This window comes from Pristiophorus japonicus, chromosome 11 (genome assembly GCF_044704955.1).
Source record: "Pristiophorus japonicus isolate sPriJap1 chromosome 11, sPriJap1.hap1, whole genome shotgun sequence".
Lineage (NCBI taxonomy): Eukaryota > Metazoa > Chordata > Chondrichthyes > Pristiophoridae > Pristiophorus > Pristiophorus japonicus.
This window is the reverse complement of record NC_091987.1, coordinates 81304378-81324066: the sequence shown is the minus strand read 5'-3', so window position 1 is coordinate 81324066 and position 19689 is coordinate 81304378. Positions and strand designations below refer to the sequence as shown.

At 42.2% G+C, this 19689-nt stretch overlaps 1 protein-coding gene across 3 annotated transcripts in view; it reads left to right on the top strand.

Moving 5' to 3' along the window:
- The window catches only part of LOC139276113 (HMG box transcription factor BBX), a 260196-nt gene that overhangs the window by 30257 nt on the left and 210250 nt on the right, over window positions 1-19689 (top strand). The window lies entirely within an intron of this gene.

Sequence of the window (19689 nt, the reverse complement as noted above, 5' to 3'; positions counted from 1 at the left end):
GTTAATTACCAAGCAGCACCAATTTACCGGTGCCGTCAGGCTATAAATTTCGGCAGCCGTTAACTGCGGCCTGTGGTGCCAGGTTTCCAGCCTGCTCGAATTTCTATGCCTCTGTTTATGTCTCAATTTCTATCTGTCACACAGTTTTTCTTTTTCTCTATCTCTATATCTCTATCTCTATCTCTATCTCTATCTCAATTTCTATAGTCTCACACACTTTCCTAGAGATTTGAAGGTAAACTTGGTGCTGCAACCCTCTAATAGCTGCAGAAATGCTTTTGTACCTTCTTTGGTTGTGAAATCAAGACTTTCCTTTTTGGCATCCGGATATTCCTGAAACTTCCTTTTGAATATTCTGAGCACCACAAAGATATTTTGTTCTCGGAGATCACTGCCATGCGACATCTCCTGATTGAGCTGTTTTTAAAAAAAAAATTAGATATTTTCTAGAATTCTTTTCAGGATTTCCATGATCACCCTTTACTGTCAGCATGTGTACAGTGACATACTCATAAGTTTAGATCGTGAACTTCATTTTTGCTCTGAGATACTCTCTAAATACAAGTGTGAATTTTCTTCCTTCTCTTACACCAGCTATCTTTCTGTCTTCTTAACTGAGATTGCTAATTTAGCACTGAAGTGCAGTAAGTTTTGCGTTTTGGGCTTGCACCCACGAGGAACTGGGTTGAAACTGTGCCAACTCAATTTGGGGGCGATAAATTAATGCTTTTGATGCTGAACTTTAAGCACTGGAAAGCATGCATCAAAAATTTTGGTGTGGCGGTCAATGCATAATTCACAATTTTTTTTTTTGTCTAGTAATTTTAATAAACAGAAAATTGTGTGGTGTTGACTTCTGCACTTAAATACCCAATTATGTACTCCTGGTTTGTGAAGTTCGGCACTGGGAGTGCTATTTCATGAAATCTAACCTATCATGTACAATGAGCAGACATTTCGGTGTGGATTCTAGAGGCTGAAGAGGTGAAAGGACAGTGTGTTATTCCACTGTACATCCTGGCACCATTTTTTTAAAAAAACCCACAGTTCTATAATATCCAAGGCAACTACTGCTGCGTAATCTGGCACATTTACTTTGCTGGACAACAGTGGAGCAGGAAACAAACTACATGTGCTGTTGTTTGCAAATTACAATTTGTTTAAAAGTCACAATTCGTAGCTTTATTTATTTCATGCTGCAGAAATTCCATGATGGCTGGGGCAGGTCTGTATAGATCAGTTATGTGAAAGCCACATTGATGCCTGTAGGGGCAGGCTGAATACACTGGCTCCCCTTACTGGCCAGAAAAAATTGTGGTCCTTGATCTTAGGGACACCATTTATATATGTGTTCAGTCTTGCTGCTTTGGAGATGAAGGGGATTATTTTTTTTAGGGGAGTCTCACAGCCTCTGGAAATAGCCCCACAACTTAATTTAATTTACTTTACAGCACTGCTGCCAAACTTTGTTGTTGGCATTAACACTGTATGGCAAAGGGAGCATAAAGTGTCACGATGCCTGACGAGCAACAACTCTCTTTTCTATTTTTAGATATTGAGAGTATTTAAATACTTAAATTAATTTTTCATGTTGTAGTTCCCTGTGAAGTTGTGGTCCTTTATGCCCATCTTTTTAGACTTAAATTAAATAGAATGTTTTTAAGCTATGTTACCATTGTTTTGCCCCATTTATTATCATTACTATCAAATGGTTCTTCCTTGAATAAAACACGAAAATGGAAGCAGGAATTTTTATAAATTAAGAATCTCTGTGGAACAGTACGTGGAACAGTTAGGCGTGGCCATGAGCCTGTGATTCTCCTCATGCGGAGATCCTGCTCTGTTAGGCTGCCTCTTTAGCATGGGGAATGTCTAAGTGGGCAGAGTGTGAAAACCTGAGTGAGACAATTTCACTGCTCACTGCCTTCATAGCAGCAAGTTATACTGAGTCTGTGCCAGCGCCCTGAGAAGTCGTTTGTCTGTCTTCTGCAACACCAGGACAAATTGAAAACTCTGTGGTATGGCAGGGGGGTGGGGCGGTGAAATGGCTCAAACCTGCAACCGCTGTCATGCCCTTTGTACGGTGACTGCCGAGGGAGAGCAAAAATATTTGATAATGTTGTGGAGAATTCTATAATTAGACAACATTCAAAAACCACATCATAACAACTCAAACTTGATAGCAATAAAAGTGCATATTCAGAGTACTGTCTGGCTGGTGAATGAGTTGAAGCTAATAATGTGGTGGGTGATTATAAGTTTCTATGGGGGGAAAAAGAGCTGGATAGGCCAAATGGTTTCCTGATCTGTACCCTGTAATAATTTGGGGCAATCTGTTACATACTTTCAGCAAGAAATGTTTAATTGAACACACAAATGAGATAACAATTTTATTTGGGGGGTGGGGCTAAATATCTTAGTAAGAGAATGTTCAGTTTGCTAAACCAAAACTTGCATTTCTTAGATTTAATGCAATGCACATTTGAACTTAGTAATAATTTGAGTTTTTAGAGTAATTACATAAAGGACATATCCAAGTGCTGCCTGTAATTGTCTGACATCTAACTTGTATGCAGCAATTCCATAACTGCAGTCTGTGGTTCCTGTTTCTAGTAGATATGTAAGTAGCAGTGCTTGTCAGTGATGGCATGTAATATTAGATATGGCTTCAGCCAAAAGTATACAGGACCATATGAATTTCCCCCCACCCCTCTCCCCTGCCCCCCCCCCCCCCCCCCCCCAAGCCAGGTTATGGCTTTTCAAGAGTTTACATTATTGACAGATGATTTATTTTTGTAATGAATTTGTGCAGTTCTGCATTGAAGGTCTGTGCTCCTAGAGATATTCTTTTGTCATTTAGGGGCTAGAAATTTGCGGACTGAGTTTTTGCCACTATTTCACCCTCCGCGGTGAAAACACGGTCGGCGGGATCTTCAGTGACCTTTTTGCGGTGGCACTTCCACGTACCGCCGGGGAGAGGAGCGCTGACGTGCAATACCCGAAATAGTGTTTGCGATCGATTTTTGGCGCTCTCAGGACCCATATTCTGTACCCAGAATACCGACCGGATAAAACCTGTGGTGCAGCTTTAAGTATGAAGACCTGCAAAAAAGGTAAGTTAAAGTTTTAATTCTTTTAATTCTTTTTCAGAGAATTAGTAAGTAAGGCTTTTGTGAATGTTTTGTGAATCAATTTTTTTCTTTTTTGCAATTTTTTTTTGTTGTGCTATCGGCCCTGGACTAAAGTTGTCAAAATTCGCGGTTTGCGCTGTGAATCCTCGTGCAACTCTGATTTTTACCAATGGTGCAGAATTAAAAGCGGGCCTGAAAACAGCGAAGTGAAAATGGTAATTTTGGCGTAAAAATACCGTTTTCGCACCGAAATTCTAGCCCTAGGTGTTTAAAAGAATCAAATCTGAGCTTAAAATCCAGTATTTGGAATCCTTTTTTTGAGGGTGCTGAAAGAATCGAGGTTATATTTTAAATTGATTATTGTTTAAGATTTACTAATGTCATTTTGTTGCTCGCTTCAACTGAAAAATTACACCAAATCAGGTATCTTATTTTTATGTTAAATTTTTTCCCAAATTAAGAAAATTATTAAAATATTAATTACATTTCAGTAATTGATTTTCATTCTTTAGTAAAGTTCCTCAAAGCCACAATAGAATAGAAATAATGCCAGGAAGGCAACTTGGGTATTCTGCAAATTGTTATTTGAAATTTGTATCGTGAAAGGAGAAACCATATTGGTGAAATTAAACAATGTTATCAAAATAGCGTGTCTAAAATAGTAATGTGCCGTTTTGTACCACCAGTTTTTGGAGGGCAATACTGTTAACAAAAGGACATTCTGAAGGTTTATCAATAACTATCCAACCCAATCCGCATATACTTATATACACACTGACTTGATTGATTTGGAGAACTGTATTTTTTTGATATCTCGACCCATCATTTTGATCAATATTTTTCACATTGGCAGAATTACCTGCTAATCTAAAAAGAAAATTCATGTTTAATCTTCAGACTGTGATGGCAGGTGAAGGTGACACTATTGGAAGGTTAAAGGGGCATACTCAGAATAAGTATACTCAGAATAAAGGGGCCACCTATTTAAAACTGAGATGAGGAGGGTTGTAAATCTGTGGAACTCTCTGCCCCAGAGAGCTGTGGAGGCTGGATCATTGAATATATTTAAAGCAGGGATAGACAGATTTTTGAGCGATAAGGGAGTAAAGGGTTATGGGGAGCGAGTGGGGAAGTGGATCTGAGTCCATGATCAGAACAGCCATGATCTTATTAAATGGCGGAGCCGGCTCGAGGGGTCAAATGGCCTACTCCAGCTCATATTTCTTATGTTCTTAGTTAGGCAGGTGAAGACTATTGCAAGCAAATAGGAAGACATGTTTTATGTCTTTATTATAGCAGTTAGCTTTTTTTTTGCTATCAACGACTATTGGTATTACCTGAAAAATTGTGGTTACATTTAATTAACAGTGCAATATTTTTTTCTCTCTCATTAACACAAAAGCAAAGAACTTGCATTTATATAGTGACTTTCACGTCCTTGCGCTCACTCGCACTCTCTCTCACTTGCTCTTGCTCTCTTCTTTGCAGTTAACTTTTTGGAGCCCCTGGGCCTGTAGGAAAAAGCAACCTTTTAAATGCTGCAGGTAAATTGCTATTTATTTCCCCTCCACTGGCAGGACATCGGTTAAGAACAGGATTTCCACTTTAAACCTGACCAGCATATCAAATTCATCCTCCACCCAGGAAAATGCTGTTGGTCACCGGCGAAAACACATGGGTGAGCAGAGGTCTCTCCCGACCATGTTTTCCATGAACCCAGGAAAATCCAAGTGAAGTGTACAAGCTTCACCTTTAGCAGAACATTCACCAAAGAATTAAGATAAGAAAAACAAAGCTATTTTCCATCCTGCTTCAAAGAATTGGGTTTCCAATTTATTTTTTTTAATTTCAGGTAGTTCATTCAGTGTAGTGCATTCTAAATTGTGTACTTTCATCTTTTTCTGTTTTTCACTTTAAGAACACCTTAGAACACATTGAGAGACAGATATTGAGAACCAGTGACTGATCTCATCATTTTGCAGGGGTGGGACTTCCTGCCGCTTTGATCAGAGTAGTTAACACAAACTCAGTTTTTGCGAAAATAACATTCTTGGGAGAAGTGTTACTTTTCTTTAAAATAAACTGCCACACAGATAAATGTGCTGTGGATGATAGAATTGCTTAAAGAAAAATACATACAACTATCCTAAACCATTTTAAAATAGTATACATATTGGCCATTTAATTTCTGCTAATCAATTAGGAATTGTTTTTGGTTATGTTTGCAGTAATGACATCCCAGTCATGAATTCTTCAGTGTGAATGCCTTCTATCAGTGACACAAAGCACACTAGCAGTTACTGTCTGTACTGTATGATACAAAACCTGACCTAAAATTAAATGAAACCATCCATGAAGTTTGCATTAAAAAATAGCATCCCTTAAGTCATATCCTGACCATTACCGAATTTTAGATTGTTAATTTTTCCAAAACTCTCTTACCTTTATTCTCCGCTTTTGTCATTTGAATGTGTCTTTGTTACTTGTCTTGTAATCACTCCCTAGCTATCCATTATTCTTTGTATGTAGATTTGCTAAATTGTTATTGTTATATATGTAAACCTGTAAATACCTTGTGTAGCCACCAGAGGGCTCATCCCCTGGAGTCCCAAGGGATCCCACAATCTCTTGGGAGCACCTGTACTTAAGGAGGCCTCACAGGCTGGAGAGGCACTCTGGAGACCTACAATAAAAGACAAAGGTCACACTTTACTTTGAGCTGACAGTATCTAGTCAGACTCTTTATTCATACATAACTGTTATCTTCAGCTATACCATCTTCAAACCATAGTATAGCCACAGTACAAATGGCTTTTAACCAAAATTTCAGTGAAGCTTTTAATAACCTGTTTCAATTACATTGATAAAAATATCTTTTGAAAACCAGAACCCTCAGAATTACATTACTATATAGAAACTTTTACTGTAAGAACACCAGGTTTTGGGATCAAAAGAACATAAGAAGCAGGAGTAGGCCATTTGGCCCCTCGAGCCTGCTCCGCCATTCAATGAGATCATGGCTGATCTTCAACCCAACTCCACTTTCCTACACTATCCTCATCCCTTGTTTCCCTTAATATCCAAAAATCTATTGCTCTCTATCTTGAATATACTCAAAGACTGAGCCTTCACAACCCCCTAGGGTAGAGAACTCCAAAGATCCACCACCCTCTGAGTGAAGAAGTTTCTCCTCATCTCAGTTCTAAATGGCCGTCCCCTTATTCTGAGACTATGACCCCTGGTTCTAGACTCCCCAGTCAGAGGAAACAGCCTCCCTGCATCTACCCTATCAAGCCCTGTAAGAATTGTATATGTTTCAATACGATCGCCTCTCATTCTTCTAAACTCTAGAGAATATAGGTCTAGTCTACTCAATCTTTCCTCCTCAGGACAATCTCCCCATCCCAGGAATCAGTCTGGTGAATCTTCGTTGCACTCCCTCTATGGCAAGTATATCCTCCCTTAGGCAAGGAGACCAAAACTGCACACACTATTCCAGGTCTCACCAGGGCCCTATATAATTGCAGTAAGACTGCTTTACTCTTGTACTCAAATCCTCTTGTAATAAAGACCAACATATTATTTTCTTAATTGCTTGCTGTACCTGCATGATAATTTTGTGATTTGTGTACAAGGGCACCCAGGTCCCTCTGAACACCAGCATTTCCCAATCTCTCACCATTTAAAAAAAAAATACTCTGCTTTTCTATTATTCCTACCAACGTGGATAACTTCACATTTCTCCACATTATATTCCATTTGCTAAGTTCTTGCCCACTCACTTAGCCTGTCTATATCCCCTTGAAGTCTCTTTGCATCCTCCTCACAGCTTACATTCCCCCATCTAGCTTTGTATCATCAGCAAATTTGGATATACAGGTGTAACGTTGAAAATCTGGAGTTCCGGAATCCCGACACTGGACTGATTGGTGCGGAATCCATAAAATATTCTGGAATCCGGACCCGCCGATCCTGCCGACCTCGGGGCTCTGCTGTTGCCCAACCTTGGGCCTCGCCTCCGCTCGCCTTGCCCCGATCGCCGCTGCTGCCTTTACCTTGGGGCCTTGCCGCCGGCCTGCCCGAACACCACCTCTGCGATGGGGCCAGCCAGCCCGAACTCCTCTTCGGGGCGGGCCCCGCCCGAACACCACCTCTTTGTCGGGGCCCGCCCGAATAGCTCCACCTCTTCGGCGGGGCCCGAACAGCTCCTCAGTGGAGACCCCCCGCTCCCCCTTTCTGACGTTCCGAAATCCAGAAATAGCCGAAATTGGACTTGAGATGTCAGAAAGACGATCGAAAGCCCGGAATCTGGAACGGCCTCGGTCTCAACGTTGCACCAGTATTACATTTAGTCCCCTCATTCAAATCATTGATATAGACTGGGAATAGCTGGGGCCCAAGCACCAATCCTTGCAACACTCCACTAGTTACAGCCTGCAATTCTGAAAATGACCCGTTTATTTCTACACTCTTGTTTTCTGTCCGTTAACCAATCCTCAATCCATGCTAGTATATTACCTCCAATCTCATGAGCCCTAATTTTGTTCAATAACATCTTGTGTGGCACTTTATCGAATGCTTTCTGAAAATCCAAATACACTACATCCACTGGTTCGCCCCGCACCCCCACCTTATCTATTCTGCAAATTACAACCTCAAAAACTCAAACAGATTTGTCAAACATGATTTCCCTTTCATAAATCCATGTTGACTCTGCCCAATCCTATTATTATTTTCCAAGTGCCCTGTTACCATGTCCTTAATAATAGATTCTGGCATTTTCCCTACTACAGATGTCAGGCTAACTGGTCTGTAGTTTCCTGTTTTCTCTCTCCCTCCTTTCTTAAATAGCGGGATTACATTAGCTACCCTCCAATCTGCGGGAACCGTTCTAGAATCTATGGAATTTTGGAAGATGACAACCAATGCATCCACTATCTCTATAGCCACCTCTTTCAAAACCCTAGGATGTAGACCATCAGGTCCAGAGGATTTATTGGCTTTCAGTCCCATTCATTTCTCCAGCACTATTTTTCTACTACAGGTTGAGTGCCCGAAATCCAGTGTTCTGAAATCCGGACACTGCGCCGATCCGTGGCGGGGCCGTCTGGAATTCGGAAAATGCTCCGAAATCCAGATTCCCTTCCAAACCGATTACCGCCACGAGCCAGGCCCAGGGAACTTCTTTAAAAAAAAACTTCACAAAACCCCCACCCACTAAATCGTCGAAAAAGAGTCAAAAACTTTTTCTTGCAGGTCTTCACAGGCACCGCTGAACCTGGGTCTGCAACGCAGGTTCCACCCCCCACCCCCCAAGGCGTCTTCCCTCAGCCAGAACAAAGACTTGCTTAAACTCTGAAGCACGGCGACTGCGGCACCCTCAGCCTTTCACACCGGCGGTCCACCTAAACCCGCCGGCGTAAGACCTCGGCGAAACTCCGCAAAACCTACTCTGCAATTCCCAAACGGATCAAGAAAACAGCCGTCTGAAAAGTAAGACTGTCCAATTAGTTTCAGCAAGGCAAAACAATACAGTAGATCAGACTAGCTTCACACAGATACAGGAGTCTCTGGATTAACAAAAACACAAGCGAGGGAGAGCAGCAAAGGACTACAGAAAGACCCAAACCTCGGCCCGGGCATTTCTGGATTTGGGATGTCGGAAAGACATTCCGAAATACATAAATACCCGAAATCCGGAACGCTCGGTCCCAAGGTTTCTGGATTTCGGACGCTCGACCTGTAATACTAATTTCTTTCAGTTCCGCATTCTCGCTAGACCCTTGGTACTCCACTATTTCAGGGAGGTTTTTCGTGTCTTCTCTGAATACAGACACAAAGTATTTGTTTAATTTCTCTGCCATTTCCTTATTCTTTATTATATTTTCTCCTGTCTCGGCCTGTAGGGGTCCCACATTTACTTGCTAGTTTAATCTCGTATTCTATTTTCCCTTTCCTATCAGTTTCTTGGTCCTCCTAGAGCTGGTAATTGGGATTAGATTGGATGACCCTTTGTTGGACGGCGCAGATATAATGGTAAGTACTGCTGGGAATAGAATACGGCCAAGGTGATCTCCTGGACTAGTTTCGATCGCCTGGATGGGTCGGAGAGGAATTTCCCTGATTTTTTTTTCTCCCTAAATTGGCCTGGGTTTTTATCTGGTTTTTGCCTCTTCCAGGAGATCACATGGCTCCGGTTGGGATGGAGTGTCGAATGTTTCAGTATAAGGGGTGTCGCAGTTGTGTGAGGCGGACTGCTTGGGCTGGGAGCTCTTTGCCTTTCCGTCATTGTTTAGGGCTGCTGACCAAGGGCCGTGCGGCTCTTTGTCAGCCAGCGCGGACACGGTGGGCCGAAATGACCGCCTTCTGCGCTGTCAATTTCTATGTTTCTATGGGCTAGAACCTCCACTTTTTTTGCAAGCTTAACGCCCACTTAACACCCATTTTACCGCTGAAATGACGTATATCGCCCATTTTGGCACAAAATGGAAACTGACGGGGTTTTTTTAGGAGACTTGTCATCGAGCGTTACTTTCCCCATGTGCTTAACGCCGGGAAAAAAATATTACAGCATTGCCCACTTTTTTGGGGCGGAATCAGCAGAATGGGCGAAATCAACGCCCATAATATCGCCCAGCTTAACTTTCTGCACCGAATTAACGCCGAGATTCAATATTAACACCCGCCCACTGTTTTTTGTCGTAAAGAGCATATTTACTCAAACTAGCAGCCATGGAGATCGCCTATTGTCAATTTCACTACCTCGCACACAATATCGCTCGCTCAAAAAACGCCCACAAAAAGTGGAACTAACCGGAACAAATGCCAGCGGTGTGGCTGGCATTTGTTAAATCCCATTCTTGCGTGAGGAGCTGATATCTGAAAGATTTGCCTGAAAGAGCGCTGATGTGAGTGACAACGCTGACACACCGCTGTGTGTGTGCAGCTCAGACATCAATGGTGCCCATCAGCTTGGTGCCAGTTAAAGTTTATATTTATTGATAAGTTGTATTTAACCCTTTCATGGTAAGGAATCATCAGTGTGTAATGGTCCAGCTATCTGAGACAATGCACAACAAGGTTATGTTCAATAACAAAAGTTTAATACCAACATTAGTCTGAAATCATAAGTATCACAGCCAATAACACCCAACCCCTGCCCACACCCCACTTTTTCCACCATTGACATCAATCAAAATGTTCAACATGTCCAGCAACATAGAATACAAAGGCAAAGCAGGAGCGTGATCCCCTACATTGCAACAAATTGCATACACCCAGATGGAGATAATAACACAGCCATCACCTGCGCAGATACACCTCACTTTCCTTCCCCCCCCTTTCCTTCGCTCCACCTCTATCCCTTCCCCTCCTCGATCCATGGTGCCTGGCCGAAGAGCTCCTCAGGCGGTGCCTCATTGGGGAGGATGAAGGCAGATGCGGTTGTTGCACTGGCACGGGAACGGGGGTTGCCGAGGGGGCAACATTCTCTGATGCAGAAGCAGGATCTTAGTCCTTGCTCACATCTGTCGTTCGCAGTGGTGGTGCGGAACCTAGGGCTGGAGCACTGCGCTCGGGGACCACTGGGAAGCCTGTGGCAGCAGTGTTCCTAGCTATCGCATCCAGGGACTCGGTCATAGTGGCCAGTTGTTGGGCTATGCCCCCCAACGCTTCGATGAGCTGGTCACCAATGTCCTCCTGGACAACTGTACCATCTCTCCGCTGTCATATCGTGCTTGTGGAACAGACCTGCCGTGTCCACGAGGCCTCCGTGGGGTTGGCGCCGTCCTGGGGACAAATGGGGTGCCCTTTGGAGAGGTGCTTGGGGCCGGTACCTCCAGAGTGGAGGCGGGAATGACCGGAGGACCACTAGATGGCCTTGAGGTGGAATGGCTTCTGGATTGTGGCGATGCAGGTTCTTTGAAGTCCGCCGACTCCTGCCTCGTGCCCCCATCTTCTGGCCTCTGTGGTCTTGCCTGGGGCCGCGCTGCTGGCTGAGCTGCAAAACACAAATGAGGATATTGGAGGAGAAGGGGGTGCTAGGGTGACAAGGTGAGTCCAGCGCACTACACAGCATATGCACGACAAAAACTCCACCGCTATCAAAATCATCACAGACATCACATTTCATGACCATCAACACATTGTGCATTGCAATGATTTTCATTAGGCCAGCAGTATTTTTATGACACTTTTAGAAATCATTTATCATATATGATTGTTCAGATATGACTGGGTGTGGCATCTATAGACTTTACATGACGTAATGGTGTAAGCTTTACTCACGTGGCATCACTCCATGGCTGTACGGAGGTGCTTCCCCACGAGTGCGAGCACACGCTCCTCCATGTCAGTGATGGGGACTGGTGGCCCCCCACCCGTTCGCCTCTGCATGAACCTCATCGTCGATAGCTTCTTCTGTAAAAGATGACCGGACGACATGGCATGAGATCATTGCATGATATCATTGTAGGTACTGTCGCAGAGACTAATACAACACATAACCGACAGATGTAATCATGATTATTATGATAATTATCATTCTTTTCCTCAAGACGTCCACCGTGACCGCAGGCTTTGAGTAAAATATTCCCTCTGCTGATAGTCACTATTGACTGTTACAAATCAAATTATATAAATACATAAATAAATGTAAATCAATGTAATACTTTTGCAGATTCCACAAGGTTGTTCCATCATTGGCAGCATTGGTTGCCCTCATGCACCTCGTTGGTCGCCGACGAGACCACCTCTGCTATCTCGGTCCATATCCTCTGGTAGGCCTTTGGGGTGGGCTTCCCATGCCCTCCCTGTGTCAAATCACCCCAGCGTGACTCGACCTGCAGGAGGGAGCCATTTGCCTCGTCCAAGAACCTCCTGGCTCTTTTGCGGCCTCCAATGTGCTCCTTTCCCACCTCACTGCTCTCTCCAGCAGCAGTCTCCACAGCGTGCTGTGATGCCTCCTCCTCTCCATTATAGGGCAAAATTGGTCAAATATGTTGCTGGTAACAGCTAATTTTTGTTAGCCTGCTTGCTGTGAAGTCTCCTTCCTCCCAAAATAGCCACACCACACCCAGCCATGCCTTCAGTACCCCTGAGCTCCCTCTCTCTCTGTCTTCTCTTCTGCGCATATCATGGTGACCCTTGACCTCCAGAATCGTGGGAATCGAGCGTTGCCATGCCGTTGCTAAGGACGGCCACACTTTACAGCAGAAGGTCAAAAAAAATTTAACGCTACCGCCTATTTAATATCGCTTGCGCTAACGCCCATTTTCAAAAGTGGACACTAGGTGATTTGAGAGTGGGCGAGAAGCCGGCGATCTGAAAACCCTTTTTTACTGCCCACGCTGGAAATATAGCCCATTTTTGGGTGATAACCACCAAAATGGAGGTTCTAGCCCTTTGTTTCTCCTTTGCTGAATTCTAAAATTGGCAACATTATAAGCCTCTTCCTTTGATCTCATACTATCTTTAATTTCTCTGGTTAGCCACTTTTTTAGTGGGGTCTTTGTGCCCTAAAGGAATGTATGTTGTAAATTATGTAATCGTTAAATGTGAACCATTGCTTGTCTACTGTCATACCTTTTAAAGTAGTTTCCCAATCTACCTTTGCCAACTCTACCCTCATACCTATGTAGTTTCCTTTGTTTAGATTTAAGACCCTCATTTCGGACTTAATTAAATCACTTTCAAACTTAATGTAAAATTCTATCATATTATGGTCATGCTTCCCTAAGGGCCCCTTTACTACAAGGTTATTAATTAACCCTTTCTCATTGCACAATACTAGATCTAAAATAGCCTGTTGTGTAGTTGGTTCCTCAATATACTGATCTAGAAAACCATCTTGTATACATTCCATGAATTAGCCCTCCACACTATTACTGTAAATTTGGCTAGCCCAGTCTGTATGTAGATTGAAGTCCCCAATGATTACCGTATTACCCTTGTTACGTGCACATCTAATTTCCTGATTTATACTGTGCCCTACATTACCACTACTGTTTGGGGACCTATAAACAACTCCCACCAGTGTTTTCTGCTGCTAACTGTTCCTTAGCTCCACCCAAACTGATTCTACTTCTTGATTTTCTGAGCTAAGACCCTTTCTCTCAACTGTCTTTATCCCCTCCTCCTTCTCCATTTTGCCTATCTCTTCTAAAAGTTAAGTATCCTGGAATATTTAGTTCCCAACCATGGTCACTTTGCAACCACGTCTCCGTAATAGCTATTAGATCAAACCTATCACCGCTATAAATTCATTTTTTTTTGTGAATGCTTCGCGCATTTAAATATAGTCCCTTTAGATTTGACTTTTTTCTATTTTTCCCTGATGTCACCTTAGTCTGTAATGCACTATTACCTTTGTTATTCTCTCTGTCCCTTCCTGACCCACTCTGCTTATTTTTATCCAAAACTCTGCTCTGCTCTAGAGCCTTGAAATTTCTCTTGCTGCTTTTAAATTTACTCTTTCCTGAATCCTCCTTCCTCCTCCCCCCCCCCCCTTTATTAGTTTAAAGCCCTGTCTACTGCCTTAGATATTCGATTTGCCAGGAAACTGGTTCCAGCCTGGTTCAAGTGGAGCCCATCCCAAAGGAACAGCTCCCACTTTCCCCAGTGCTGGTGCCAGTGCCCCATGAAGCAAAACCCCTGCTCCCACACCACTCTTTGAGCCACGCATTTAATTTTCTAATCTGCTTATCCCTATACCAATTAGTGCGTGGCTCAGGTAACAATCCAGGGATTATTAGCTTTGAGGTTCTGCTTTTTAATTTGGACCCGAACTCCTCAAATTCAGCAGAACATCATTCCTAGTTCTATCTATGTCCTGACATGTATATGCCAAAGAACCAGATAAACCTTAATACCTCGCTTTAACTCTTCACTAAGGAATGGTCTGAGGTCAAGGAGTGAATGATGCTGAAATTGACTCACTGTGCTGTCTGATGTCACGCAGTTCTGATTGAATTTGAGTTCACCTTACCACCATCAATTGGAATACTCTCAATTTATTGTGAATGAATTAACCCTTGCCAAATGGCCAAGGAAGAAGTCAAACAAATCAGTCGCAATTATCACTTCTTAAAATTAAACATTGAGCATATAACAATTAATAGATTTAAATCGTTATAAATAACCTAGCAATTTGAATAACATAGTTGATAGAGTTACTTAACAAAATGCAAAAGAGGTTGTGAAGACAATTCAGTATATCATTGTAATTCAACATTATCTGGATCGTTGGTTATCAAATTATAGTGGAAATTGGTGTCTGAGACTACTGCAAGTTGTTGAGATCTGCTTAGATAGGTGACAAGTTAATAGCATTGGTTAGCCAGTCTATTGGATAGATTAAAGTTTTTGTGCTGGTGATCAGCAAAGAGTCCGAGCTTACACGATCTTGTCCTTATGGGCAGTGTGGTCGAGATGATCATCTTTCTCCCATGGGACAGCGGTGATAACTTGGGAACATCAAGTTGATGAACCTCTTCGTGGCAAGATTATCTATTCCACTTGGATCCTTGGTCCTGGCTGAATCCACCTTGCATATGATTGACGGTATCTGCTGGCTTGACTCTCACCTTCCCTGATTTCAGACACTTGTACTCTAAAGTGACACACTTCTCCCAGTCTGTAACTGGTTGGTGTAGCTGTACACTTTGACTTATTCTGTCTTTGGAAATACTTTGTACTTGTGAAGATACCTTTTACAGCTGCTGGGTAAAGGTGACTGCAGAAGAAAACCACTGGACGTCTCAGCGCTTTACAGCCAACTTTTGAAGTGTAGTCACTGTTGTAATGTGGGAAACGCTGCAGCCAATTTGCGCACAGCAAGCTCCGACAAACAGCAATGTGATAATGACCAGATAATCTGTTTTGTTATGTTGATTGAAGGCTAAATATTGGCCAGGGCACTGGGGAGAACTCCCCTGCTCTTCTTTGAAATACCTGTAGTGCCATGGGATCTTTTACATCTACCTGAGAGAGCAGCTGGGGCCTCGGTTTAACGACTCATCCGAAAGACAACACGTCTGACAGCGCAGTGCTCCCTCAGCACTGCACTGACTCAGAGGTGAGGGTGCTACCCACTGAGCCACAACTGACACTGAAACCAAAAAGTCTTCAAACTACAAACAGAAACTACATCTGATGAAGATAAGACAATCTACCAAGAGGCTTGCCTAGTAACTCTGAATATATCCAAAATTCAAGAAAAAAACCCTTCCATACAATTGACCAATCTGATGACAAATCTTGTTATCAATCACTTCTAACAGTTACATGAAGGCTCTGGAATATGTCAGAATTAATGAGGCATGGACACCCAAGTATACCCAGTTCCACTTTTCACTCCCTTAACTTTCAATCATCCTTTTAACAAAGGATCTTACACAGGACCAGATAAGGCATGACATATTTATATCCTCCTAACAAGCTCTTTCTGAGCTCTGCCCTCAATGTCTTAATAATGGTAAGGAAGGTCCTGTTTGAATAAACATTTTCAGTATTTTAATTATTTTTTCGTTTTTGATTTCACAGCTTTCAATTTAACTACTGATTCCATATTGTATGGCCTCTTTTAAGCTAAAACTCCAATTTAAGAACACAATTCAAGCAATTTAAGGGGCATTTTCCCTACATTCTGTACCAACTTTTGCATGTATCTGGCCCATGTTTTGCATTTATTGGACTAACACTCTACTACATGTACATTGTTTCTACATAATTGGTAAAAAGTTGGATTTGGTATAGTTACTGATCGCCAGATTTGAAAATATAATGGTGCTTTATCAGTATGATGACTAGGTAATCAATTATTTTTGCCTTTTAATGGGATTTTAGAATGGTCAATTTTGTATTTTAGGTGTATTAAATTTTAAAATTTGTTTTGTATGCCCTGTATGGCACCAGCAGTAATTTATGCATAGTACTTTGTCATAGGTTTTTATCCCACTTTTCTTTTGAGCGTGTACCGAAGGGGAGGGATTTGTTATGGTGTTGGCTTTAAAATTGACTAGGGTAGTACTTATTCACTGTTAAAATGCTTCATCAGATTTTAATGAAACTTCATAAAATCTTAACCAGTGTTTCATTCTCTTTAAAAGCAGCTATACTCAGCTTGTTGATGTGTTGGACCATGTCTCTAAGTGTTCTTTAATTGAGTAATAACTTGAAAAGTAGGCACTACAGTCGGCCATTTTCTCATTAGATCCTTGATTGCTCTTGATATCAAATGTATTTCCTGACTGGAATTATGTAGCCATAAATACAGACCTGATAGGATTTTAATTTTAACTAACCTTATAAAGCGACTTGCTGCATTAGTCACTGGATTTATTTGTAAAATTGGTATAGTGCTGGCTTTATACGTATGTAATAGCTAGGTAAATATTAGACTAAATTTGTGCCATACATTGCATTCGCAAATGTGGTTGATGTATTTTGTGTTGATTCAAATGTCAACATATTTGCACTAGTGGGAAAAAAATGAAATTTGTAACTAGCTTTGAATTCAGACTTGCATGAACCCATCCATTTTCAATCTAGATATTAAGTCCCTTTTTAACTCCGATATATCTAGCAAACAAGCAATTTTTTAAAGTAACCATGGGATTAACAAAGTTAAACATATTCAAAAAAGTACATATTATTATGATTGTGACCAAACAGGTTTCCATAATTATGAAATGGTGGAGCTTTGACTTTAATGTTTAATTTTGTTCAGTTTTCTCCATGTCAATTTACTGATTTAAAAAAATATTTCCCCCCCCGCCCAAAATCCTTGCTAGAGTATGGTTCACCAGTCATTGCCCATTGACCATTATTTTTGTTTAGTGCATCCAATTTGTTGTGGCAAATGATTTCTTATCATTCAGACACACTCAAACTGATATTTTCACTGTCTCCAAGGCTTTATGCAAAGTCGCCTATATGTCATCAATGTCATCAAACAATATTACATGTTGTTTATGATGCAAGCAATTGAGTCATACCAGACCACTTAACTGGTTGCAGACAGTCACAGTTAGTTAGGTAATATTGCTGAATTTTATAGCCTCCTATTAATTTAGCTCTTATTTTCTTCGAGAAATAAATATTATTTAGGTCCAGTTTGTGCCTCTAACTGGCTCATATCAAGAAAAATGTACTTTTCGGAATATATATTGTGGCTTTTAAAAGTATTTCTGTGCTTTAAATTGGGTATTTGGTTACTCACTATAACTGTCATTGCTCCAGGTGCTTATGTGTTTGTATGAGTCCGATTTAGATCCAGTGTAAACAGATACCTGTACTGTAAATACTTCAGAACAAAGCACTTTAGAACAGGGTTTCCGCCGAACTTTGCCAAAGTTATGATATCGGAGCGGGACAAGCCCCTAGGAAATGTGTGGCACAAACATTTTGTGATTGTTGTGGTGTTTTGTTTTCTTCCTCCAAATTAATCCTATTGTTCAGCCTCTTCAGAAGACTGATTGTGGTTTAATGGATGCTAGTGGCCCTCCAATACTTTACCTAATTGATCTTTTCATGTGTGAATTTAGCATTTAATGTTGTCAGGCTGTTGAACCATGGGGGTTGGGCTGGGGTGAGGGGTGTGGTGGGTGGCAGAGACTTCACTGATCCTGTCTGTAACTGATGATCACACATGTATTTTCAGCAAAGGGCTTTGGAATTGCCATCCTTCCTTCGGCCCCATCTTAACCCGGAATCGTTGAGGTCAGTTGTAGCACCTGAGTATTACGCTGGCTGAGGTGCAAAATGCTGCAGAGTACAGAGGGACCTGGGTGTCCTTGTGCATGAAACACAAAAAGTTGGTATGCAGGTACAGCAAGTAATCAGGAAGGCAAATGGAATGTTGGCCTTTATTACAAGTGGGATAGAATATAAAAGCAGAGAAGTCCTGCTACAACTGTACAGTGTATTGGTGAGGCCACACCTGGAATACCGCATAGAGTTTTGGTCTCTGTATTTAAGGAAGGGTATATTTGCATTGGAGGCTGTTCAGAGAAGGTTCACTAGATTGATTCCGGAAATGAGGGGGTTGACTTATGAAGATAGGTTGAGTAGATTGGGAGTTCAGAATAAAAGGGCGCAGCCCGGACCTGGACGCCCGTTTTTTGTGTCAGAAAGTGCGCCTAAAATAAAACTCACCTATTCTCCGGCTCCCTGCAGGTCCTCTGGAGCTGGGCGCAGCGCAGCACGAGCTGTAGGGGGCGGAGCCAGGTCCCTGCGCTGAAAACAGTGCTGGGACCTCTGCACATGCGCGCTACAGTGGGCACGCATGTGTAGTAGCTCCAGGCGCCCAAAACTGTGGGAGGGGCCCGAAGCACGCAGCCCCTAGCCCTGGCCAAATGGCCTCACTGGGGCTGCGTGGTTAAGGCTCACCTCCCACCTGACCCACCCCCCGCCCCCCCCCCCCCCCGGACCTCTGCGACAAGGTTTTTTCGAACGTACAAAAATCTTCACTTACTCCATTCTAAGTTAGTTTGGAGTAAGTTTTCACTGCTTAAACTTTGAAAACAGGCGTAAGTGGCCAGACACGCCCCTTTTGAAAAAAAAATCCAAAGTGAAACTGTTCTAACTGACTAGAACTGGAGCAAACTAAATGCCGAGAATTCAAATTTCTAAGATACTCCATTCTAAACCAGTTGCTCCAAAAAAACAGGAGCAACTCAGGCCGAAACTTGGCCCCAATGAGAGGTGATCTTATTGAAACTTGCAAGATAATTAGGGGCTCGACAGGGTGGATGCAGAGAGGATATTTCCACTCATAGGGGAAACTAAAACTAGGGGACATAGTCTTAGAATAAGGGGCCACCCATTTAAAACTGAGATGAGGAGAAATTTCTTCTCAGAGGGTTGTAAATCTATGGAATTCTCGGTCCCAGAGAGCTGTGGAGGCTGGGTCATTGAATATATTTAAAGTGGAGATGGACAGATTTTTGAACGATAAAGGGAGTAAAGGGTTATGGATAGCCTTATCATGATCAGATCAGCCATGATCTTATGGAATGGCGGAGCAGGCTCGAGGGGCTAAATGGCCTACTCCTGCTCCTATTTCTTATGTTCTTATGAGGTCAACTAAATCTGCACAGATAAAGTATCGAAAATAAGGCCTTCCTGTGATTCTCTACCATATTGTGCAAAGCAAAGCCTGTTGCTTAAAAAAAAAATTTTGTCGGGATAATAAAACCTTTACATTTTAAAATTCTGTTTTAAACCAAATTCTCGGTGACAGCACATAGATGAGGTAAAGAAGCGAGTCAAGGATAGATCCCCGGGGACTCCGGAGGTGATGGTGTATGGACAAGTAGAAAAGCCGTTGATAATGTTCCGAGACATGTTACTTTTAAGAAGCATTTTCTTATCAGGGCTTCACTTTACTGACTAATATCTGTATAGTAAGGAATTTTGATTTGGTGAATTTATGTGTGCACCCTACTGGATAGACTTTGCTCAACTCTGCCTATCTCCATGTGGGGTAACCACCCACTGTAACTATTTCCTGTATGGATACAGTTTGACAAAGTTTTAGCCCAATGGACAGAATTTCAGA